The 27,154-nt window shown below is 37.9% G+C and overlaps 1 protein-coding gene across 1 annotated transcript in view; it reads right to left on the bottom strand.

The window, feature by feature from the left end:
- DLGAP1 (DLG associated protein 1) overlaps positions 1–27,154 on the bottom strand; it is a 403,111-nt gene that overhangs the window by 330,111 nt on the left and 45,846 nt on the right. Inside the window, exon 2 of the mRNA XM_026842706.1 lies at positions 6,248–6,389. The gene's annotated coding sequence lies outside the window, so the exon portion shown is untranslated. The remainder of the gene's footprint in view (positions 1–6,247; positions 6,390–27,154) is intronic.

Raw genomic sequence — 27,154 nt, 5'->3', positions numbered from 1 at the left:
CGGTAGAGAAGCAAGTCAAGCAGAAATCAAGCATATACACTTATATATATTTATGTAAACAAAACCTCCAGCTAGAACTAATGACTGTGTATAACCAAACAGTTTTAAAAATTGGAAATAATTCAATGTAACACTCCAATACAAAGATGAAAATGTCAGTAAAGAATTAATTTATTTATGAAACTATTCATAAATTCATGAAATGCCTTCTGCATGCATGCATTCTCCAGAATTAATATAACTATGTGCACATTTATGTCATTTTGTGCTATTGGCCTCTTTGATCAGTTCAAGGTTCAATCAGAACAAACTTCCGAGGTGATAGCTTGAAAATAACAGAACAAAACTAAAAAAAAAGGTCTTGAGGGCATGGGAGTTGGATGTTAGAACAGCAAAATGGAATACATCTTGTGACAAAGTTTTAGTGATCACCAATTTTAGTCAACTTGCTTTACTTACTACTAAAGGGAAAAATCTTGAAACATATTAAATGGTAGTACTGCTGTAATCAAACGTTTATGAACTTTAATGGCATGCTTCTCATAAACTAACCGAAGACAATGTTACAACAGTTAAAAGAGCATCAACAGTGTGAAAAGGGGTGAAAATATTTTTGGGACATGGCCAATGACACTAAAAAGTCATTCTGAAATTAATACCAACTGACCTGTGTTTTCCTGAGTGTGTGATTGGAAATGGTTACATTCCTGCAGATGTCCTTTAACATTTTGATGCAACAAAGAAAAGTTCCTTTGGTAGTTATCTGATGCCTGTTCTGGTCACACTCCACTAGAATTTTATTTTTTCTAAGTTGTAAGGAAACTGTGGCATTATGAGCACACTCTCAGTTGTCTCAGCTGTCTGTGGCTGTTCATGAAGCAATACTAGCTACATCCAACCTAATCTTATTGCACATGTCAGGCTTTTTTAGGAAGGAGGTCACCAGCTCAGTGGTACATGGCCTCTGGTACAGACAGGAACGACCAACATTCCAACACTCACAGCCATCTTTCTACTCAAGTATGCAATTGGCTTACACTAAATAACAAAGTAAGATCACAGTGCCTGTATTCCAGAGCCTGCTCAAACACTGCTCTTCGAATTAATACAAAACACCTCACATTCACCTCATATTACTGTTCTGTGCTAGATATGCTTTACTCTTTTATTTTCAAAATTTTTTCTTTAAAAACATGATTTTTATCTGAAACGTATATAATATAGGTTCTCTATTTATGTACCATTTGGAAACATTCTTTTTGCTCGCAAGTCAAGGAAACTGCAGTTTTCTACTTTCTTTTTCATTTTTACCAGCTAATAGTAGGAAAGGCAAAACGTAATTCAGTATCTTTTTTGTGTAATGCAGCTCTTATTGTATGCAAATGTGTCATAATTCAAAATTAAGTCATTATTTTTGCATAGGCAGAGCTAGCAGTATATGCCAGGTTATCTGTAATACGTATCTTGTGATTAAAGAAATAAAGTATGGCTTTAATTAGGGAGGTAATAAAAGCTATTTCAATGTTTTCTTAAATACATAGGGAAGTTTTTGCTCCACTCAGATGGGGAGAGAAGAGAGAAAATATTCTAGACCGGTTTGAAATTTTTTTCATGGGCTTTCCTAATTTTGAGGAAATCCTACATTTCTAGTTGTAAGTCAAACTGTTACACTTTCTTTCTCTTCTGTGTGTTTGTCTTGTTTCACTTATAAGGAAGTAGGATTTAATTTTTTTAAAAAAATAACTTTACTTTTTCACAGAAAAAAAGGCATAATATTAAAAAAACCCAAACAAAAAAAAAAAAAACAACCCAAACCCACCTTAAATCTTTCTGCTCTTTTTTTTTCCTTTTCTGTGCCTTCACAATATTTTAATGCTGATTGTAACAACAAGATTTCACAAACCATTTTACTTCCCAACTTTTATTTTATATAGTACTATGACAGAGTTAATTCAATTAATTCTGGGGCCATATTTGTTCCCGCCAGAAAAGGAATATTACTGTCCTCATACCTTCAGTTAAGGGGAAACAGTTCTTCTGTCTTTGTCTAACTGGGCTTGAACAGAGAAGCTACTGGCTTCACTTCTTGAAATAATGTATTTTAAGATTATAGGAAAACTCATGTAGGACAGAACATCAGGCAGTTTCTAGTCCAAGCTCTTGCTCCAAGCAGGATCAGCTGTGAGACGGAACAGCTTGGTTGCTCAGGGCTTTGTCCAGTTGGGTCTTAAACACCTCAGAGAATGGAGCCAGCGCAATATCTCTGGGCAACCTGATGCAGCACCTGGCTGTCCTCTGAGTGAAAACATTTCTTTTTATATTCAGTCTGAACCTCCTGTTTAAACCTGTGCCCATTAACCTAAGATCATGCCTCTGCACATCAGTTTGCAGAAAGCTTGGACTGGTAGCTGTTTCAGCTGCTTCAAGCCAAATTTTCATGAGCCTGCCCTTGAAAGCTTCTCTTTGGCATAATATAGTAATGTTATACTCCTACAAGGGACCACAGTAAGCAAACAAGACAAAATCTGGATGACCTTCCTTACTTTTCTAATTCTCTGCCTGATTGTCATGTCAGTGAGGCTGCTTGCAGAACATACAATAAAGACACAGTTACATGTGATGGAGTTCAGTTTCAGATTAACATACCCAACATCTGTTGCCTGTTTTCAAGTAAGATGATTAAGTTTGCCGTTACCTAGACACCTAAGGCTCAATTCAGTTGCCCTTAGAGGTACCCTGGAATATTCCTTCCTAGCCTCCAGCTATCACTTCAGGATGCTACAGGTCTCATACAGGTACTGTGTCCTATTTATCAGTTCCATGTGGATGTCCCACATACACTGCCACATTTCAGGTGGTACTAGCGGCACACACAGGTGACAGTGATTTGAACCTAAAGGAGATAGTTATTTGAATCATTCTTTTAGCCTGACTACCACGAAGATATATAGTCCATTGATCATATATTAGAATTGAGACATCTAGCAAGCATTCAGACACCTACACATGCTTGCACTCAAGTGTCCTCACCACAGACTGAAAACCAGCCACAGCCCAAGATCATGGCAGATGACAGCAGATAACTACAGCTCATGAAATCAAATGTCAGTTCTGTGTAGTTATGGGTGAGGATGATGCTTGAGACAAACATCCATGTGAGAGAGTAAAAATATTCTTTACTTCTTTCTCTTCCCTGACCACTTCATCTCAGGAGAGACTATCGTTCAAAGAGTAACTAACTAATGAAGTCCAAACATGGTCCTTGAGGTGGAAGAGATGGGAGGTACAAATCAAATCCCACCTAATCTCTAATTCCTGCTTTCTGTGAATGTAATAATATGTTGCTCAGTAAAATGTCAACAATAACATACAGAACTACCATGTACCTTTTGAGAGACAAAAGATAAACTGAGCTCTCAAATCTTCATGACTTCCATTCTTCAGAGAATACTAAACGAGTCTTCCAGAAATCTTTCTCTTAGCTCAAGAGTAGAGATCTTCATCTGTTGTTGATACTGTTGCTTTGAATTGCAGTGGCAGATCCCGCCCTTAAAAAAGCCTCAGCTAATTCCAGTATCTTCTAGGTAAAGTTCTAGTAGAACTTTCATGTGGATTGAAAAATTTCAGTAAAAACACTGACATCTACTTTACAGATGTGGAAGAACCATGAACAAGGAGTAAACATTTAAAGATTATAAGTAAATATACTAATGTAGTCAAAAGCAGACAATATTTGGGAAGCACAGGCTTTTCTATCTGCTGGGTTTCTTTCCATGCACTTCAAGTTTCTAGCTCTTGTACTTCTCCTCATGCTTTTCTCAACTTACTTTTTTTCTCAGCTGGATGACCTCTATATCCCAGACAGCCACCTAATTCTGCCCTATACTGTCAACCTTATTTTTCCTGGCTTTGTGAGCTAAAATGATGCAAAACTCAAACCACACATAGGTGCAAGCTGACGTTGAGGCATTGCTTTGATAGTACTATAGGTAAAACTGAATGAACTATGAAGATATTCAGCAGATGCCTTGATTAAATTCCTTTAAATGAATGTTCATGAATTATTCACTTGACTAAAAGCCCAACGATTCATTTGAACAATATCATAAAATGACTTGAATAAACTATTTTATGATATTATTCAAACTACCTCTGGCTATAAGCATTCTGAAATCATCCTCTGGATGAATTCCTAGATGCCCTCTTAGATTATCCAAAATGTTTCTCTGTGAAAAACTTTGTTGTGTTCATTTGTCCTATATCTAGGCCAATGCAATTACTAAAAGGTAATACTACATTATCTTTCTGATAACTGCAGAGTCTTCTACATCTACCAGAAGGCTATTGCTGGAGACCAAACCCATCAACTTCCTATGACAAATACAGTTTGTCCTAAAGTACATGCACAAATTAATACTAATTGTGTAGGGAGTACAATGAGCCACAGTATGGGATCCCTTTATTTAAGGAAGTTTTCATTTCATGAACGAATAAAGCCATTTTCCTTTCTTATATTTTGAAAAATGCATGTCTGTGGCAAACTGTCACTTGTATTCAGATTTAGAACCTAGAAACTAGAGTGATGGTTCCTTGGAAATACTTAAAATAGATAAGATGGATTGACTGATTGCATATTTCTTTGAATTATTGTGAAAGCACCAGATCTATCTAAATCATGCCATGAAAAAAGTGAAGTTAGAAGTTATGTAACTTCAAGTTGCTATAAATTGCTTCTTGTTGAAAGCTATATAAAACATTTTCAAATCTGTCATGTTCCACCTCTTCTGCTTTAAAAAAAAAAAAAATCTAAGTGAAAATGTCCAAGAAAAATATGAATCAGGCTTATGTTATAAAGTAGGAGCAAAAGCTATGCCACCGTGAAGACTGGGTACTCCTTTGCAATTAAATATAAAAAATAGGTCCATTTTTATGTCCAGAATGTATTTATTACAGTAAGACACATTTTATTAGGTCAGCAACAAAACCACCTCAGACATACTTCATTCCTCACGGACATGCTATCTTCACTGTTACTTTAATCCAAGTTAGTATCTTGAATACAGATTTCATTTACCTTTTTTCTCCTCCTGATACTCCCATGTGCCCTCAGAGCAAGGTATCTGACAAAACAGCCAGAAAAACACATCTTCTACTTCTCCTCCCACAGAAGCATGCAAGATGACTGCACAGCCACAGCTTCCCAGAGAATATGCTTTACAACGTTTGATGTGACCTCTGATCTTCACACAAACTCAGTCTCAAATCTTGCACTAGTCTGACCTACCACAACACAGGAGGAATGGAGCATAAACAGTAACAAAGCATGAAGGAGCCAGAAACTGCTTTATCGGTAGTGATAGGAACTGAAGAAATTAGCACAGTAGATGGCAGAAGATGAGACAGAGGTTAAAGTTGTGGGGCAGCACCTGAAGCCTGTTCTGGCTAGTCCTGAGATTAACCACCAGAGCTAGTAGGAACTGTAAAACCTGTGACAATGAGATGAATGTCAGGTTCTTCTTTTTTTTTGTATCCTGAAATATGTATTTAAATTTAGAAAGGAATTCCTTTTCCCTTTTTGGCTATTTTTTTTTTCTTTAATATATATTTCTACACACACACACACACACAGACACACACATACATTTTACAACCACTATTCTGATTTTTTTACTGGCAGTGAAATTTTAAAAACCTTTAAAAGCCTTTTAACACAGTTTCACTGGGACCAGAGAGTGAAACTACTACCACCAAACAAAGCTTTGAAAAAGAGCAGCCAGAGAAAGCACTCATCATTTTCACAACAGAATATCCCTCTGTGAAACAAACTTCTTGCTTACTAACACAGGTACCTTCCTCATTAAAACGCACAGGCTAGCAAAGCAAAATAGCAAAGGGCTCATGGCAGAATTACATCTGATATGTTGGAAGTGTGTATCACCCAGCACTGAGTTCCACTCTATGATTATATCCTATTTTGTACTCTGAAAAACAACAGCCTCCTACAGCAACAAAGACAATTATAAGACAGCTACAATTGATCCCAGAAAAGCTCTTTGCTTCTTAGAAAAATACTAGAACAGGAAAACAACCCCTTGCTAGTGAAATTAGCTCCTCTGATGATCTGTTCTTTAAATCAGGAAAGAAGGGATTTTTTTTTTTTTGTTCAGCACAATTTATTTTTAGACTGGCAAAGAGACAATGGTAAACAGAACTGAAGCTCTGTGGGCACCTTCTGAGGTTAAATTACCTTTCATGCCATTTGCACAGAAGACTGTTCTCAAGCAGATGGAGCAGATGGTCGGGACACCATTGTCCGTTTACTTGTATCCACAAAGATAAACGATGGCTCTTTGAAATCCTGAACAATATGACCCTTGTGCTGCTTTAGGCTGCCAAGGAAAAAAAAAAACAAAACAAAACACCCAAATAAATATAAAGTTAGCTGAAGAGAAGAAAAGAGCTTTGATTGATGAAATTTCATTTTAAACTACTGAAATCTCCCCTTTAAATAAATATATATCTCTGTAATTTGGAATTACTTTACTAAAAGAAACTAATATGTTCCAGAATACTTAGCAAAGTAGGAGACACAGGTAAAATCAAATTTCACACAGTAACTCTGACTGAAATAAGAATTTGCCATCTCTGCACAACTGCTTCTACTGCATAGAGCATTTGCTGGAGCATGATGCCAAATAACAACCAGTTCTGCTTACTGGGCCACAGAGATGGTCAGAGATTTCCAGGACCAAACCAGAGAAGACAACTGTCAGGGCACAGCAATCCACCCAGCCAAGCATTGGTAGAGAAGGTCATGAAAGTGGGAGAACATGCTGGATGGGGTTTTTAGTTGTTGTAAGAACTCAGACTTCTCTGAGAGCAGCCCTGGTCACATACCCCCAATATGAGCATTTTGCTGACTAGCAACTTAGTAAAAGGGTGCTTTTAATGAAACTAATATGTTTTGGCTGGGATAGATTAATTTTCTTCGTAGTAGCTAGTATGGGGCTATATTTTGGATTTGTTCTGAAAACAGTGTGGATAATTCGGGGATGTTTTTGTTACTGCTGAGCAGTCCTTACATAGAGTCAAGGCCTTTTCTGCTTCTCACCCCACCCCACCAGTGAGGAGGCTGGGGGTGCACAAGAACTTGGGAGGGGACATAGCCAGGACAGCTGGCCCCAACTGACCAAAGGGATATCCCAGACCATACGGCATCATGTTCAACATATAGAGCTGGGGGAAGAAGGAGGAAGGGGGGACACGGAGTGATGGGGTTTGTCTTCCCAAGTAGCTGTTACACATGATGGAGCCCTGCTTTCCTGGAGATGGCTGAACACCTGCCTGCCCATGGGAAGTGGTGAATGAATTCCTCGTCTTGCTTTGTTTGCGTGCATGACTTTTGCTCCACCTGTTAAACTCTCAGCCCATGAGTTTTCTCACTTCTACTCTTCTGATTCTCCCCCCCATCCCACTGGGAGGGAGTGAGCAAGCAGCTGGGTGGGGCTTAGTTGCTGGTGGGGTTAAACCATGACATAATAAGAAAGATAAATTTAAAGGACTGGAGACAACATGCACAGCAGTGAAGAAAGCCCGTAACTTTTAGGTAAATCTTTGGAATTCATAAGTAAAGTGAGCAGATAGTGGGCTTTGGACTTGCAACTAATTGCATAACCCATCACTCTGAAAAGGTCCTGAAAGAAAAGGAAAAGCAAGGTTGCTGAATATGGAAAGAATCACTTGGAATCAGTGAAGAGGCCCAGTTGCTGAGTTCAATACACACAGCAGAATAAGACAGATTTGGGTTTAGAAAATAACAGTGAAATTAGATAACTATGACTCACCAGCCACTCAATGTCCTAAATCCAGCAGGTACTGCAAAGCATTTAATTAACTAAAGTTGCGTATAAAGATGGATAATTGTTTCTGCAATAACTGCTTGTTTAAAGAATGACATAACAAATAAAATTCATATCCTCTATCTAATACCACACACTCCACACAACAGCAGATAAATAGTGGATACACTTCTCCCTCTCTCATTTCAACGATCAATTGACTTTTTTAAATCTCTTTTTGCTGCGCTGTTGACATATTCAACATGCCTTAGAACAAATATATAATTTAGTCATTTAAGATTCTTGTCAGATTTTTAGAAATGGTTAACACTCATTGGAGTAATGAAAGAAAGGAAAAGACAGGTTGAAATAAACATCAAGCAGTGGCATCCAGCAACTAAAAGTAATATGCTTTGATAATGGAAGAGTAATTATAGCTCATATAAGAGGAAATAAGTGTGAAATAATGTAAACATGAATGAGAATTTAATAAAAAAATAATGTTAAAAAATTAGGAAAACAGAACAATTTATGTTCTCAATGGGAATACAAGAGGAATCCCAGATGGGAAGAATTTTCCTAATTCTGCTCTCTGCCTCAGAAAAGGGGAAAACCAAAACTATGCCTGTTCTAAATATGAGTGTCTCATGCTAACTTTCATGCTAATGTTATTTCCATAAAAAAAAGATTCAGGGCCTTTCTTTCCCCAAGGGAGCACTCTCTCTGCTTCACTTCCCCTACTCTTTCTACAAAATGAAATGAAGGGCTACTGTCCCTCAGCTATTTGTCTCCACTTAACATCCACAGCTACATTTGCCTATTTGCAAATACAATATAATGAAAGTAATGAATATACCCATGAACATGCTTAATGTGAACCCACTCTCTGAGACAGTAAGAAGTGGGACAATATGATCCCCCATATCTCAGCAAACCAACACTATGTCTTCCAGTATCAGTGGATTTCACTTAGAAGTGTCTCTATTATTACAAACTGGACGCTATTTTCTTCCTCATAAACAAACTGATAAATGGTAAAAAATGCACAATACCTTTATATGAAAAGAAGTGATAAAGTGGCCTGTGAGGAACATGATAAAAAAGTCCCTGACCTCAAAAATAAAACATTTTCATTGAAAACACCAGAGTACATATTTTGGTTGTCCAGTAAAACAAAGGACTATTGAATAATACTAAGACAGATGCATTGTGATCAGATATCCTGTTTCAATGATACCAGTTCTAAAGAACTTGACATTTTATAGGAAATATGGCAAACCATAGTTATTTGTAAATGTGCTATTTAAAATGTGTTCTAAATAACTTCCATACTGTATGAATTGGAACATCCATAAATGTTTTAGCTTTCTGTCTACCTCTCTCCAGACATGAAATTGCCCAAAAGCATATATAAAAAAAAAAAAAGAATTTGAAACAGCTGTGAATAAAACTTCAGCAAATCAAATGAAATTTCGCTTTATTTTGTCACTCTTACCAGGAGCTCAGAAGCACTGTGAAGGGTGGATGAGGTAAGAGCAATACACACACACACACACAGAGAAGCAAGTGCACATACGTATAGATGGACAAACTAATTACCAGGGAAGTCAGGATGAAAACCCAGACGCAGAAATGTTGGTAGTTAAAACAACTGTTTATTCTTCCTTGGCAAAGCAGTAACAATTCCCTCCACATAAATTATTTCCTAGATCCTCCTGTAAGATAGGCCACCATTAGTGTGCAATAATGAGTTGTCAGCTGAGGATTGGACTGTTTAAAGCTGCTGCAAAAGCTGAGACAGAAATTTAGGCCATCTTTCACTTTGTACAACTGGGCATATGTCTTCTGATGACCAAAGATAGTTTCATTTCTTCAGGTTTAGAAGTATAAAAGGCCCCAGTGGGAAGGTCAGGAAGGTGTTCCCTCCATTATGTAGTAAATTAAATTGATCATTATTTATGGAGAGAGAATATGCTGCACACTCTCAGGAATAAGACTCAATAAAAACAAGGAAATGAAGAACTATTTTAGTTTTAACAGTGTGGTTGTACAGCAGCTGATTCCAGAAGGAATTTCTCAGTACTTAATTCCTTTCAGACTGCACATCATTTGTGAGTCCACATAAATATAGCAGAACAACACAGTGAGATTACTGAAATCTCATCTATCTTCCAAGGAGCTGAAGATACAGCATGTATTATTCCATAATCATAAAAAGGAGGTAACACAAAAGGGAAAAGCTGTCCTCAGTCTCAGTATTATGAATGACCAGCCTGGAACACATTTTAAGCAGTTATTCTGAATGATGCCTGTTAGAGTTAAAAGAGTTTAGCAGAAAAATGCTGATTAGGAAATCAGGTGACAATTTGATGCTGAAATTAGTAAAGCTTGCCTTTTAAATCTTGCAGAAAATGATTTATGAAGTTTGCAGTTAAGACATATCTACAGATTCAACTTCAGTTTAAAAATGTGTACTGGGAAGAAAAGACTACTTGAAACTGCATAGTCCAGAACTGTAGTTATTTCTTAAGTCTTTGTTTCACTAAGTGTAACTCTACCAAGATGTCAATCTCCACTGTCACACCAGAGAAAGAATAGATATCCTTATTAATAATCTTGCAAGTCAATGGGAGAAAGGATGAGCTCCATAACAACATGGACTGATCACAGAGCATTCCATTAAGACCAAACAGAAACCATGCCATGGTTGTTAATAACATATTGGCTCCTGACTTTCTGAAACTAGTAGACCGAGAATTTACAGACTGTTCGACACAAGATTTTACAATGATAAATGAAATGGAAGCTTTCAAGGATAATATATATTACTAAGGACAGAAATACCTGTGACTTTAAATAAAAATGAATACCATGACACATTTGGAGCAATTTTTCCCTTGAACATGCATATCTTTCAGATATTTGGCAGCAATCATGCCCATTTATGCAAGGTTAGAATTTCATCACCAAGGTTCCAGCAAATAAAGAAGCAGAACCCCATACAAATTCTGAGCAAGTCCTTAAGGACTTTAGTGAATGAAATTTTGTGATGTTGTGTAAGAAAATATAAACCACATAATTACCTATTATTTCTTATTTTGTGCAGACACATACACCCTTGCAGAATGGGTGCTAAAAGCACTACCAAATCAAAATGACTATGTTTCACAGCAATTTTACAGGTATTATGAAATACCTAAGATATTAGCAAATGGTGGAACCACATGTCTTTCAAGAACTATTAGAAATATAGGCTGGTATAATCTGCGATGTCATAAACTATGATAAATACTAATGAGTTTCACAGTGTCTTTTCTAAATGTCCACCTACGAAATCTTTAATTGCACTTCCAAGACATCCAAGTTTCTAAGAATTGGTTTCAGAATTTCTGTTATTTCTGCTTGCTCCTATTCTATTGTAACTTTCACAGACACCCCTTCCATTCTGTGAAGCGAAGACTTCATTAAACTTACAGACCCACTGATGAAAGGGCTCCACAGAACACAAGCCCTATTTGGCTCAGTTAATGTTGTGGACATGTGAAAATCTCCACAGAGATAAATGATGATTACCTGGACTCCCAGCACTTCAGTGGAGGTACTGTTAGCCTGAAGGTCACTAAAGCCTTGGCACTTAGACATTACTTCATCTGCAGCCAGAAGGCCATATCAAAATATAATTTATTTGGGGAAAGGCAAAGCAACTCCCTTCTACAAGGAACATTTACAGAACAACTGACAATGTCTACCTCTTTCACCAGGGAGGTGACCAAACCCTGGAGTGAGCTACTCAGAGAGATCGTGGAACCTCCACCTTTGGAAATACTCAGAACCCAATGGGACAAGGCCTTGAGCTACCTGATCTAGCTTTGAAATTGTGCTTGAGGTACAGAAGCCCCTTTTAACCTAAATGATCATTTGAATCTATGCAAAACTACTTTGCCCTCAGCTGAACCACAGCAATATCTAGAAGACAAGGTAGAAATTCGATTTGATCTATTTCAGGCACTTTCCAAAAAGAAGTGAAGCTGAGCCAGGGAGTTCCAAATCCTCCAAATGGCTCTGCAATGGCCGTAGGAGAATAGCACCTCAGCTTTATGTTTCATAAAGACAATAGCTGCTCCAGTTTAATTCTCAGCTCATGCTTGAGAAGTGATTCCAAAGAAGGATTGCTAGCAGCCAGAAATCACCAGTATAGTTACCTGCCACATCTGGGTTTTCCTTTAAGGTGTCCCATCTCGTTAATGATGAGGCTGACTTGGCTTTGCGTACGAGATTTAGCAAAGAAATGGCCTGTAGTGATGCTGAAGTGGAAAGCAAATTAAACTGGTTGTCTTCCTATTTTACAACCAACTGCAATTACCATACTGGGTAGATGCCATCCAAAGAAAACACTGAACCACACAAACAGGAACCATTTCATTAGCATCCACAGAGTGAACCTTTCCCCAGGTGTAATTTAAGGAGCCCTTAAAATATGCAATTCTATCTACTACTTTGAGTCTTCAATTGCTTTCTACTGTAATTCTAGTTTCCCTCTACATGAAATCCTGCAGTTAAATCTACTTTCAGGATGACTGCCCTGATTAATAACTCTATAATGTCTGTACTCTCTGTTGGATAAAGCATTTCTTTGTTCAAAAGTAATCCTTTTCCTCTGAAAGCTGGCAATTTCAATGCTGAGGGAATGAATCACCACTGCTTGGTGCTGCCATTCACACTGCTGGGATGTGTAGTCATGTGAAGTCATTCTGAGCCATAATTTCTTATCCTCCTCAGTCAGCTGTGGATTATGGCAGTGGAAGGGCTATACTGATGCAAGTAATTCACAGGCCATCCAACGTGTCTGTCAAATAGACCAGAGCGACTTCACAGATACTGGATGAATTCTAAGTACCTCAATTTTTAAATTTTGAATGTTAACTAGAGAAAGGAAAATATTTGCTGGAACAAACAAGACAGCCAAAAAGGCAGAACACAGTAATACAGGATGCAGCTCCTGGAAGGAAATGGAAGGGAAAGCATGCTTTGTTCTATGTTAAACTCCACTACAGTTTGCTGGAAAACTTGGCAAAAGGGATCAGTATTTTGATTTTCGCTACACATACTGTAATTAAAAAGAAAGTTAAGGTCTCTTGAGTTTTCACACATCAGTAGCAGATGTACTCTTTACAGTGGAGAGCAAATGTTCAGTGGCCTGACTTGGGACTCATGTATCACAAAGGATCATTTAGTTCACTGCAGAGATCTGAGCATGAGACAGTGATACCTCCAGGTACCAACACTACTGATGGGCAATTAACTATTATTGGTGTCAATGTTTTTTGAAAGGTCATTTCATCTGGATGCAGAAGAGGATCATTTTAGAGAAAATATTTCCACAGAACAGAATAACATATACCCACCTGCTTCTATCAGGAAAAAAAGTGCCTTGCAATAAAGGATTTTAAAATTACTAAAACACATTTTATAATGATTCTATGCAACAATATATTAATAAATTCATGCTGGTGACTGAGGAGCAGAATTGTATAGGAAAATCCACTGAGGAAGAAAGGCTGAAACATGCATTATTTCATCATCTTAGTGGGGCCCATTTCACCTGAATTTAAATGACTTGAGCAAGATTATGCAGTGAGTCAGCTCAGAGCCCAGAATAGTCCCAGGGAATCATGGCTCATTGTGTCTGTCTTTAACCATTAATTTGCACTCCCACACTGAGAAAAAATGGATGTTACTATTTTATTAAGCCCCCCCAATATATTTAAATCATACCAATACAGTGAGCCATATTAGAGAAAAAACATAAACTGAGATATAAGCCTGACATCCAGTCTGAAATGGGTCACTATGCAGATGTGTAGAAAAGGGGCAATACTTGTGTAAAACTGGTGGATCTACAAGCTTTATCATTCAGTCCTCTAGCTTTGATTGCTTTGAGTTCTGTTATAACCAAAATATATGATTCACATTTTTGAAACAAACAAACAAAAACATTGCAGAAGTCTCCAACCACAAAGATGTTCTTTAGGTAATGTTATATATATATTTGTTAATGTAAAGGTTCATTCTATCATAAATATACATTTTAAACTTTCTATTGTGATCTTCTTTAAAATCTCATGAGAGTATACTACTGCTTATGAAGTGCTTGATTAGAGAGAGCACTGGATAGCTGTCTCCTAACGCCACATCTGTCACTTCAGTATAAGGACAGTAGCGGAGGGAAGGCCTGAAAAGTTCCATTTGTATGGGACTTTACAGCACAATTTAAAGAAACTTTCTAATTTAAAAAAAACACTGCATGTTCCTATAACATTTAGCTAAAGTTAACATCTAGCAAGGAAATGGATCAACTCTTAATCACTAACACAACTCTCTCTTAAATACAGCTTTAAAAATTAAGGATGCATTCTGGAGCTCTTTTTTCTTTTCTTTTCTTTTCTTTTCTTTTCTTTTCTTTTCTTTTCTTTTCTTTTCTTTTCTTTTCTTTTCTTTTCTTTTCTTTTCTTTTCTTTTCTTTCATTTCCTTTTCTTATTTTTTATTTTTCACTCATTCTCAGATGGCCCCCTTTCTGCCCTGCAAACATGAATGATCTATTTTGGAGTCTGTCAGGACACTAACAAGACTGCAAGCATTGCAATCTCAGTTTAGTGTGGACTGTGTCTACTCTGTTCTAAAACCAGTATCAGTGGGTTTCAGACCTCTTCTGATGCTGCATATTCCCAAACATATTTTTCACCTCAAACTCACATACTTGAATGCATTTTAAACTATCAGTAGCTCCTAAGATTGGACAAGACACTGGATAAACATAGGTATGAACAATTACTTCACAACCTGTTCCAGGTAAGAAGCAACCCACAGCTTCCCTAAAAGAGACACAGATCAAGAACATCTTTACATCTGCATCAGTTCTTCCTCACCTAACCACTCCAGTTAACTGAGATGAAGCAGTTCTATTTTCTCTTTTCAGTGCTGCACAGAATTCACCATGTACTCTCAGTCACTCCTCCCAATAGGCAGAAGGGTGCAGCCAATATGCTTTCATTCCTACTCCTTCCAGTTGCTCACAGTAGATAATAGCAGGTAAATAGTCATCATTCTCTTCCCCACAGCGAGAGTCAGGGGCTGATTACTGCTGTGTTAAGGAAGAGGAATGACTCTCCACAGTCAGACAAGAGGTAGGTGAGATGCTCCTCTACAGCAAATTTTACCACCTGAAAATGTTGTTCTCAATGGCTTTTTACAGGGCAGACATCTTCAAAAATTTTAAGCTAATGCCTGAGTGTCTTTTAAAATGTCACATGCAGACAGAGCTATAGAATATATATGAATATGTTTCCTTGTCACCTTCCAAAGCTCTTTTGTAGACACATCTTTCAGGCCTGTGGATCACAGGACTGAATACTGATCAATTAAAGCTGTTTCAAAATGTGAAATAAGGAACAAAACAGAAGAGGGAGCCGAGAATGCAACAGGGAGCTGTGATTATACAGAACATGCAGGATTTGCATATTATCAACTTGCAGGCTCAAGGTGAAATTTTACGGAAAGATTCAAATAGACAAGAATTACAAGTGATGTCAGCAAATTACGGCCATCTGACATAATTAAGACAGATTTCTAAGCTATATACCTCTCTTCTGACTGTAAGAGAAGGGTGTCACACGTGGTGTCATATACTGTTGCAGAACCTTCCCGACAACTTTGCTTGGTAAAAAGAAAAAGTGGTTTAATTGCTTCACATATTGTTTTCTAGGAAGTCATCTTTACTGCAGTGTTGGCAGACACCTTAGAGTGAACTAAAAGATTATTTTGATATACTCTGTGTCAATAGATATAATAAAACGCTGCTTTTTGAAAGGTGATAAAGGCAAGGCATGTAATGGATGGGTTAAGAAGTACTGGCACAGAAAATGTAAGTTTGCCTAAGGTAAAACATCAAATCACCAGCAAAGTTGGGAATATATTTGAGATTCTAAGAACTTTCTTCAGAATGATCTCTGAAATATTTTTTTCTCTGTAGTATCAGACTTTTTTTTTTTTTTTAAGATAAAAGGTACTATACTGTTTTCTGTGTAAACACCAATGAAGCAATCTGTAAAACCATAGTCTTAGAAGACCATAAAGTATTTTTGTACACCACTTAAAGCTCTACATACCACTGGTAATTCATAAAAGGTAGCTAAAGAGCCATCATCCCCTTCTATAACTCAAAAATTTGGTGCTGTCTTATGAAAATACCAGCCAGAAAGTTTAAAATAGACCAAAGGAACAACATTTACACAGATTGTGCATGTAAATCGAAGAACTAATTCTCTTAAGATATTAAGGAAGTAAAAAGAATAAATAAAAATGAGACTGAGAAGTTCATGGAGAGTAAGCTTCCTGATCATTATTAAATACCAAAGCAAGCTCCTTAACCCTTGATGGTCATTCTTGGTATGCCTTGTTTCTTAGATTCTTTCTGTAAGCATTCACTGCTGGTCACAATAAGAGAAAGATGAACTCGACTTCTGGTCCCGCTCAGTATAGTAGCTTTTATGTTCAGCAAAGCACTGAAGAGGACAGTACCTGCAATGTAGAAGCTTCTGAACTGGTAACACTTGTCCTGAAAAGTCAAAGTCATGAAACAGTTTTCCTTAGTTTATTCTTCCAGGTCTTTCAAGGTCATTAACTACTGGCAAATGTTCAAAAATTGTAATCTTAACTGCTCATTGTTTTGCAAACTAAAACCATCAATCTACTCTGCAGTTCCTCTGGTTGCCTGAGTAAAGCCCCCTAGGTTCCTGCAAATGGGTTTTAGCTGAGTACTAAGGCAAAGGAAAGAGGGAAGAAGGGAGAAGTAAAGAGAAGTCAAAGGTCTTTTTCTCTCATGAGCTGCAGTTAGATTCTCCAATGGCTGCCTTAACATTGACCATGCACTGCTGAAAATTTTCTATTAGTCAAGTCAAATTCTCACACTCCCTTCACTTTTTTCCTCCACAGAAATCTACCTTATGGGGTGGCACTTCTCAACAATAACATGCAGAGTCTGCAGGCAAAGCCACCTGAAAGGCATTATCAGCCAAAAGACAATTTGAAAGGCATTGAAGTTATCAGTAACAGTATAATACCAGCCAGTAGTGATATTCCTGTCCAAATACCCAGAACTACTTGGCTTTGGATCCCCCTGGCATTTGCTAGAGCATTTTCTCTGGTATTGAAACAAGAGTGTAAAATGGGATGGGAGCTTTGAATTTCAAAACTTTATTACGAGGGTAGTTTGGTGCTAAATTAACCTCATGCATCTTGTGGGAGAGTAAAGCACTGCTGGGAAAAGCCTCACAATCTGAGGCACTAGCGTTTGCTTTGGTTCTGAGAAACAAATAAAACCTGGCAAATTGTTCCTTCAGAGAAGTATGATTGAAGAAAGAAGCATTAGTTGCCTTTTTGACATTTACTGCTGCATCCTTGCTACATACTAAGCATGAAATCCTCAGCCATTTCTTTATCTTCTAACAGTTATCAGAAAACAGATAGGTAAAGGTAGTGTGGTGTCCCTAAAGAAGTGATATGACCTGCACAAGAAAGCAGTATGAAATTTCCATCTCTTTCACAAAATCTACTTTCTTTCCCAGGGAAAAATATGGTAGAAATTGATTTTCACAGTAAGAAAATATATTTATTTGGGTATCATTTAATAATTGAATTAGCATGTTCAACATCAACAAATGTTCAAATTTTTAATGTATGTTATACATAAATGCCTCCTCTATGAAACTCTCTACTTTCCTGGGCACTTTTAAAGTCTTTTAAATATGATTTTGATAATGTAATCAGCTGCTTGAATAAACATAACCTCATTGAAGTAGTATTCTAAAGAGCATTATTTCTATTATTATAACTTCCCTGGTGCATAGCTGTAAACAGAGAGATGAATGATAGTAAATGACCCAGATAAGTGTGTCCTAATAGCTGTTGCTCTTTAGTCTTGACGTTCTGACACTGTTCCAGCTGTGCAATACCTTGTCCCAGCATTAAGGAGAGACAAGCTCAGGCTCAACTCTGTTCTCGGTAAACTACTAGTATTTCTTTACAAAGACACACACTCACATAAAATTAGAGGATTAAAATGTATTTCTAATATAAGATCAAAAGAAACATTGAACCCTTCTACAGCTTCCCAGCTCCCACTATAAAAATAAGTAATAAGTAAAGAATTATAGTACTAAATTAAATGCTATTCATATTTTACCAGTAGTTCAGTGTTTTTGCATTTATTTTGAGCTTTGTCATTTAGAAAGTGCAAGTCTCATCAAACCTCATTTCTATGGAATCCTATTTTCAGTGCCTTTTAGTAAACAGAAGAAAGGAAGATAAATGACAGAAAGTAGCTCTGACTTAATGTATTCAGAGTTGTAATCTGTATTCTGCATAATTTAATGCACAATGATAATTCACCAAAAATATGCTGAGCTACAGAAGAAATCCCAAAGTAATCAGAGAATATATAAAATATGGTGGGAAACTATGACCACTGCAGAATCCCAGTGTAACTAGTAACTCAGAGCAATGTGTATGTTATAAAATATATGCTATATCATACACACAGAGCACCCATGTTTTTTACCTGAGAAATCAGTCTTACAATGCTGGGTGATGCAAGCATTCAAGCATTACCTTGCAAACACAGCTGAGCAGCTTAATAGACACCCACACCATTAACTTACATAACTAGAGAGTGAATTTAGGTATTCTCCTATGTAGTCCCAGTCCAGCTCCCTGGACACCCAGTTCATGAGCTGGGAGATGGGGAAGGGAAGCAGAGTGAGGTCAGCACAGTTGAAGAGGAGGTGGTCAGAGACCTGCTGCACCACTGGGATGCACACAAGTCTGAGGGACCGGATGGGTTACACTCAAGGGTGCTGAAAGAGTTGGCAGATGTGCTCACCAAGCCACTGTCCATGATTTACCTGAAGTCATGGCTAACTGGGGAGGGCTCATTGGACTGGAGGGTGGCAAATGTGACACCCATCTACAAGAGAGGCAGAAAGGAGGATCCAGGAAACCATAGACCTGTCAGTCTGACCTCAGTACCAGGGAAGGTCATTGAGCAGGTCATCTCGGGTGCCATTAAGAGTCATATAATGGACAATCAGGGGGTCAGGCCTAGTCAGCATGGGTTTATGAAAGGCAGGTCCTGCCTGACAAACCTGACAAATCCTTCTACGACAGGGCAACCTGCTTATTGGATGAGGGAAAGGCTGTGGATGTTGTCTACCTTGACTTTAGTAAGGCCTTTGACACTGTTTCCCACAGCATTCTCCTGGTGAAACTGGCTGATCGCAGCTTAGATGGGCACACGCTCTGCTGAGTAAAAAAGTGTCTGGATGGCCGGGCCCAGAGAGTTGTGGTGAACTCCGGTTGGCAGCCGGTCATGAGTGGTGTCCCCCAGGGCTCAGTGTTGGGGCCACTCCTGATTAACATCTTCATTGATGATCTAGACAAGAGGATCGAGGGCACCCTCAGTCAGTTTGCAGATGACACCCAGTTGGGTGGGAGTGTTGATCTGCTCGAGGGCAGGGAGGCTCTGCAGAGAGACCTGGACAGGCTGGAGCCATGGGCTGAGCCCAACTGGAGGAGTTTCAATCAGGCCAAATGCCAGGGGCTGCCCTTGGGCCACAACAACCCCCAGCAGCGCCACAGGCCTGGGGAGGAGTGGCTGGAGAGCTGCCAGTCAGAGAGGGACCTGGGGGTGTTGATTGACAGTCGGCTGAACAGGAGCCAGCAGTGTGCCCAGGTGGCCAAGAAGGCCAATGGCATCCTGGCTTGTGTCAGCAATAGCGTGGCCAGCAGGGACAGGGAAGGGATCTGACCCCTGTACTCGGCACTGGTGAGGCCGCCCCTCGATTCCTGTGTTCAGTTTTGGGCCCCTCACTACAAAAAGGACATTGAATGACTCGAGCGTGTCCAGAGAAGGGCAACGAAGCTGGTGCAGGGTTTGGAGCACAGGTCGTACGGGGAGCGGCTGAGGGAACTGGGGGTGTTTAGTCTGGAGAAGAGGAGGCTGAGGGGAGACCTCATCGCCCTCTACAGCTACCTGAGAGGAGGTTGCAGAGAGCTGGGGATGACTCTCTTTAACCAAGTAACAAGCGATAGGACAAGAGGGAATGGCCTCAAGTTTCTCCAGGGAAGGTTTAGACTGGATATTAGGAAGCATTTCTTTACAGAACGGGTTGTTGGGCGTTGGAATGGGCTGCCCAGGGAGGTGGTGGAGTCCCCATCCCTGGAGGTGTTTAAGAGTCAGGTTCACATAGCACTGAGGGATCTGGTGTAGTTTGGAACTGCCAATTTTAGCTTAATTGTTGGACTGGATGATCTTCAAGGTCTTCAACGATTCTGTGATTCTGTGAAATACTCCTAGAATTTAAAGCAAAACTGATCTCCACTGTTAAGTGGCAGAAAAATTTACAAAAGTTTTAAAAACAAATAAACCAGATATGATGGAGCAACATCACTAGTAAAATGTAGCCTAGCCTTTGCTGTTTCTTCCAGATTCTGCTTGAACACTATGGTGAGAGTGAGTAATCGATTGTGATGGGGAAGAGAAACTGGAAAACTTTTCATTAGTCTTATTAATCATCACAGCAAAAAGCCAGAAATAAGGCTTTCTGCCAAGAGTATTACATTTTAAAATTCTTCTAGAAGAAAGTTATCCTAAGAAAACATCTACCATTTTGTCCTTTCACCCTTATTCTTTTATATTACTTTAGAAAATCACTGCTAGAGCAGTGTGTTTTAAAAACAGGCCCATGAGACAGGAGGGATGTATTTTCATACAATCTCCAAGTATTGTAGCACTGTATAACAATTTAAACGCAGCTTAACTATAGTCTCACTGTAAAAATTAAAAAAATATCTAAAATACAACTATATAATTTAAACTAAACCGAGACATTTTTTTGTGACATTTTTGTTTGTTTGTTTAAGATCTGCTGGTACTGTTGTCAGTAAGTGACAGATATACACAACTGTAAAATGTTCAAAAGTCTTCTTTCAGATGGACACCTTGCACACCTTTAGCCATGCTTAAATGATTATGAGCAATGGGTGTTTCTGGAAGGCTAGAGGAAGAGAAGTCCTTATTCTGTAAGATAATGCTCTTCAGGTGAAGAGTGTCATTCTCACTGAAGACTCTGATTAAAAGATGAAGCAGCTGTAATGACCATACTGCATTCAGAAATGCACTATACTAAACTTCTGTAGTCACTGAGATAATGAAAATCTAATTTGATGTCCTTCTACAAACAAGAGCTATAATTTAAGGATCTTTTTCAAACCTGAAGAAGTGCAGTGTTGACTTATTCCTGACACCTTTGACTTGAAAAAAGAAAAAAAAAAAAGAAACTTCTACTTTATTTTTGTCTAGCTTTTCAGACATTGCATTTAATTTTCCTACATAGTAACTTTGAAACAAAGATGACTCAGTTTTGAATTTGGACACGGGAAGATGGCACCTTCCCTATGCAGAATACCTGGGAACCCGCCTACCAGAGAGTATATGCCCTGCATGGTGCTCCAGAGGAAAGCTAAAAACTTGCAAGAGCTATAGGAAGGAAGTAAAAGAATTATCTGAGATCTGGAAAACTTATTTCCTAGTGAAAAATTTAGGAAGCTCAAACTATTTGAATTGTCCCTAAAAACCCCAATCTAGTGAGAAAAAAAAACCAAAAAACCCTTAATCCCCAGTGAACCTATGCCTGGATCAACTGTAACTGCCCACTTAAAGTTTTCTAAATTCACTTCCCACTCATATTGCACTAGACAGTGTCATGTGGCCCACAAAAAAATTACAATGTGGCCTCATTTTGTTGCATTATAATTCAGAACTATGAAAGAAGTGCAACTGTGAGATCAAATTGTAAACTAAATGACAGAGATCACGTAGTGTTAATAAACTATTACCTTTGGTTTCAAAACATACCTAAGCTTCTCAGAAACTCTTTAACAAAAAGGCTTCTATCTATACAGTTGGCACCTTTCTCACATAAGCAGCATGGTCATATCATAGACACTTATCAAAGTCAGTAAAGACAGTGTCAGTTTTATTCAATTTTTTTCCCTGAATAATGTGTTTCTCCTTTGAAAGAGTGACCTGTGTGCATAACTGGGTGATTAAAATATTCACTTGATAAAACCAGAGAGCAAACAAGAGAATGAGAAAAGGGTTGAATTTCATCAAAGAAATTTGTCATTATTTCACTAGGTCGAGAATTTCACACAGCTTATGTTTGAGCTGATTCATTTTTTAATAATGAAAACAGTGTAAGCAGTAATATCTTTCAGTCCTTATTTTTCTTCACTTTAATGAAAATTAGTGATAATGCAACATTTTGAGGCTATTGCCTATCGTTCTGAGGGAAAATTACTTATATACGTTTGCTGACTGCTTTGCTAACAGTGCTTTTACTTCCTCACCAAGCCAAGGCCAAACCCGATCTAATCCACTTTCCTGACACTACTGAATTGAGCCTTATTGAACTTATACCTTAGCTAGGTTTACGTGACCAAACATCGATACTTCAGTTCCCTCTCTCAAAGACACACACACTCCCACAGAATATTTCTGCCTAACAGTGTTTACTGAGAAGTGGATTATGATAACTTTCCTCAGAGTTTCTTGTGTTTGTGCTTTATTTTTACCTCTGCAAACAGGTCTTGGCTCACAGAAGCTATCAAAGGCAGCAGCATCTAAGGATGTCTCTATCTTATTCACAGAGAGGAAAAATATAGCTAATTCCTTTTGACATTAATGGGACTTGTATATACATGTCCTTCAAGTCAACAGAAAAAAGGACCTTAAAGTTGTCACAAGGAGAACAGAGTAAATGAGACACTGGAAAGACAGAGAAAAAGCTATTTCTTTCCTGCATATACCCAAATTGCCTCAACAACACATTTTTGTCTGTGGTTTTATGTGCCAGCCTTGATCCCGAGACATCCTAATATTTAAATGTTTAATGAATACCTGTTGGAACTAAAAAGAAATATGCTTAAAAGCTGACCTAAAAGAATGCTTAATGAGATCTAGATAACATGTCAAAGTTATTTGTTGTGATCTTTACTGTTTTAAGCCCTTGGCATCACTGGTAAGTTCCACTTAAATGAAGTATCCCAGGCTCCTCAGAAATATAGAGATGTTTTTAACAATGGACACATAGATCTGTTGCAGCTCTTCTCATTTCTCTATGCACTGTTAAAACAATAGATAATGTGCTGAGCAGTGAAGGACTTCTCCCCCAAGGAGCATAAAACTAAACGGGCAAAACAGGTTCAATGCAGAATAATGCAGTTCAAATAGTGACATTTTTTTTCTCCACAAAACAAAGATAAAGTGATCATTTGGGTACTTTTAGAGAAAAGGGAGCCAAGTCAGCATCAGCAAAATGCATCATCAACTTTTTAACAGACACCTTATTGCCACTGTGTTAACAGACAGGTAGGAAATGAAGTTCAAAACAGAGGTCACTATGTGACCTCTACAATGAATAAAATATGCCACAGGTGAATAAAAGGGGAATTTCCCCCTCCCAGGGCAACTTGAGCATCCACACAATAGGAAATGCACACGCAGTATACTGCCTTGGAGCCGAGACAAATAGTCTCTTCTCTATCCCCTGGGTATTGTAAGGCATTGAGATTCAGGATTTGGTAGCATTTCTAGTGGTCTGTGGTTTTGACATGACCATAATAGGTATTATTTGTGCTTTGTAAGTTAAAACTTTCATTGTCCTAAATACTCCAGCCAAGATGGAGGATAACTGTATTACAGACTGCATGAAAGTCTTAGTCATTAAGATTACACACTCCCAGAGAACAAAAGAATAATGAAGTCTCTGGCTCCCCTTTTAGAGAAGCAAACTTCAGACAAAGCAATGTTAATTCACCTGCCCAACAAGACACAGAAACTGCAGGACAGAACCTACTCTGTTTTAAAGGTTGCTGCCTGACCACAGCAGCCTTTGGTAAATCACAACTCGTGTTTCAGTGCATTCATCAGAGAAACAACTGTGGACAAATGTGATTGTGCATTGACTCTTTTAATCAAGGTACTTGAAGTGTATAAAAATCATAACATTTTCAATCTGATGTGTGTTCAGAACAAATATACACATTCTGCCTGTGGCTACCAACTGGCAGATACCATACGTTAGATACAAAAAAATATTGCCAGATATTGTAATTTAGAGTTAAAAGAAAAACCAAACCAAAACAAAAGATCTTCAGAACAGGAATATCATAGATTAATTTTTAGCCTATTAGGCACACAATCAACATAAATTCTGAGTGGGTTAACTCTTGTGAGAATAAATGGAACAGAAAAATACATTATAACATTCTCCAGCAATATTCCCCATCTGAATATATCTAAGTAGAAGAAACTTCATTTTCTGACAGAAAAACCACAACAGCACAACTTCTAGCATTGTGATGGAAAGAAAGGAGGCTCTGCTTCCTCCCCAGAGGTTCCTGACAGAAGATCTTACAGAAGAAAAAGATGAGACCACATTCCAAAACCACAGAGTCTAAAGCCTTGCAAACAAGTAAGGCTTGCAATTGATCATCAGGGTGAGAAGGAACAACAGAGGATAGGGAAAAAAAAAAAAAGCTGTACTTTAATTTCTACACGAGACTTCTAAGAATGAGAAGAAAACTTGCTCCAATTAAGAGAATATCAACGCCTCAAGCTAGTGTAACTTTGATCTTATTCTTTGCCAGAGAAAAGAAATTTCATCTCTTCAAAGCTTCAACCAAGTAGAACCAAGTTATTAAGGAGCAAGAAAACTTAAATAAGAGCCCTTTAGAGAGACCAAGGGCAAACTGACAGGTATAATATTTTAATCGACTGCCTACATCAGAGGAATTAAAATAATAATATATCTCTATTGCACAACAGTAGTCATATATATTCATCTGAGAACTGAGTGGCATAAAACATGCAAAATTTCATAGTATCTTCAGCCTTTTCATTTCTACTTTACTTTTTAGATTTGGAGAGTCTCATTTTTTAAAAATATCAGTTACCACCACTTAACACAATATTAAAAATTATTATAAAAAGTATTTTATAAAATTATATCATTGACTTTTGAAAATATCGTAAATATTAATTTACAGCATTAGGCTGACAGCCACAGAAACTCAGATCCTATATAGGTCCTCAGAACAAATTAGTGCCCAGACAGAAGCAGCGGGAGCTTTTCCAAATCAATTGCGAAACCCATCGCAACCCTAATCTTCCATTGCCATACCACTTAGTACTGACCTCCCCTAAAAGTGCTGGCAATGGGTGGCACAGGCCCTCCTGCAAGTGTTGGGGCAGGTATTACCTAGAGCTGACTGTGATGGTCCCCAGCCAAGTCACAAGGCAGACTTTCCAAGAGCAGTCAAGTGACAATAATTTTCAGTTGCTACTGGTGGCTGAGCACTCAGAGGCCCCGCACAACTGCAAACTTTCTGTCTTTCAAAAGAGATTAAAATCTTTACATCTTTAAATAAAGAACAAGAAAACAGATTCAAAAACCCAGAAGAGAAAAGGGGTGGCTATGGCAAGCATGATGTAAAAATAACAAAATGTATTAACCTTTATAAGCTTTATAAGCTAGATATATGTAGCCAATCCATGTGCTAAGTTTACTTTTACCATCTGCCTGACCATTAAGATCAGGTTAGGAAACCAGCAGCAGTTTATAGATTTCAGTTATCAGCTGTCTCCTCCAAGCCATTCAAACAGCAAGGGCTAACAGAAAAAGATTAATTTGGTTAAAACAAAAATAAAAGCTAATGGCATCTAGAACTAAGGGCATCTGTATTTTAAAGGATTAAATTTAAGATGAGGAACTTCACTAACACCTGTTTGTGCCTGAGACAACAGAGGCATATTCTGGCACAGGTGATTGTGTTCTTGGTACCTCAATTCTGTCACATTTACATAGAAGACCTTTAATATGTACAACCTGGAGTGAATGTAAAGTTAATAAATTCAAAGAAATCTATAAGGTAAGCAAGTTCAGTCAGAACTTGAACTTTTTTCATGACAGTTTGTCTCAAGACGGGGCAGCACATCATCTTCAGATGGTTTCTGATGCCCCTGCCCTCTCTGCTCTTACTAAGCATTTGTATTTATTTGTATTTATTCTTCTGAATTCTTCACTGGCATTTTACTGGACACAAATATCTAGTGACTTGGATCACTGTTAGATTTATAACATCATGATGCATATTAAACAATAGAAAGGTCTTTATTTCGCCCTTTTAAATGCTTATTTGCAATTTATTTGAAAAAAATCTCAGTAAGGCAATAGGGTAAGTAAAAGAGGAAGACGTCAATCATTCACTGGAGAGGCTCAAGGTCAGACCATTGAAAATAATCGCCACAGACAACTGAAGCAAAAAGTGCATGATCTCTTGCTTTGTGAAATCATCAGTTCTGACTTTTATATTATCAAATCCTTGTAGACAAACTAACACTTATGAACTTAGTTATTCCATAAGCTAATCAGAACCTAAAATCTTTTTCATCTTTGAATGATATCTTAACAACTTAGTATCAGCTCACACGGAAAACCTGATTAGCAGAGACAGGTGACAACAGCAATGAATTCTAGTGTGTGTGGGACCATTATTATGCTGTTAAAACACAAAAGGAAAATATTACCTCCTACAACTTTTTTTTTGAATTTGAGGAAAAGACCATGCAAAGATGTTTTATATGAAATCCAGTCTGATCTTCCTTTACTTATCTATAGTCTTCCCTTCATCAAATGAATGAAAAGTTTTCATCTCCCCAGTGTATGGTCTAAATCAGTATTCCATTACCATTATAAATGAATGTATTCTGAACCTTAAATATGCAAACTGTATTCTTCTGAACAGGAAAATCCAGCAAGTACAGTAGTTCATACAACCTCCAACCTAGTAAAGAAAAGACTTGGCATAGCTACATAACATAAAACATACATAATGTCTCTAACATCACCTCAGTTTGACTGTTAATTTTAAACGATCCCATTAGTCTTGAGAAAATAATGCATGCATTGCAGGATATTATTCTGCATTTTGAGGAAGGTCTTCCAGGCATACTGAAAAGAGGCATTATGGAATTTATATTGGTACTATTCTGCAGACAATAAAATACTACTGAACGTTTTTTTGTGGAACAAAAGGAATTGATTATCAGGAGTTACAAACTGAAGAGCATCAGCCTGTGCAAACAGGTCTTACCTATACTGGTATTAACAGAACTCGGTGAAGGAGATCCCTTTGGCCT

This window comes from Athene cunicularia, assembly GCF_003259725.1.
Source record: "Athene cunicularia isolate RWA chromosome 2 unlocalized genomic scaffold, athCun1 chr2_part1, whole genome shotgun sequence".
NCBI lineage: Eukaryota > Metazoa > Chordata > Aves > Strigiformes > Strigidae > Athene > Athene cunicularia.
Note: the sequence above shows the minus strand (reverse complement) of the source record. Positions and strands in the feature narration are given on the sequence as shown.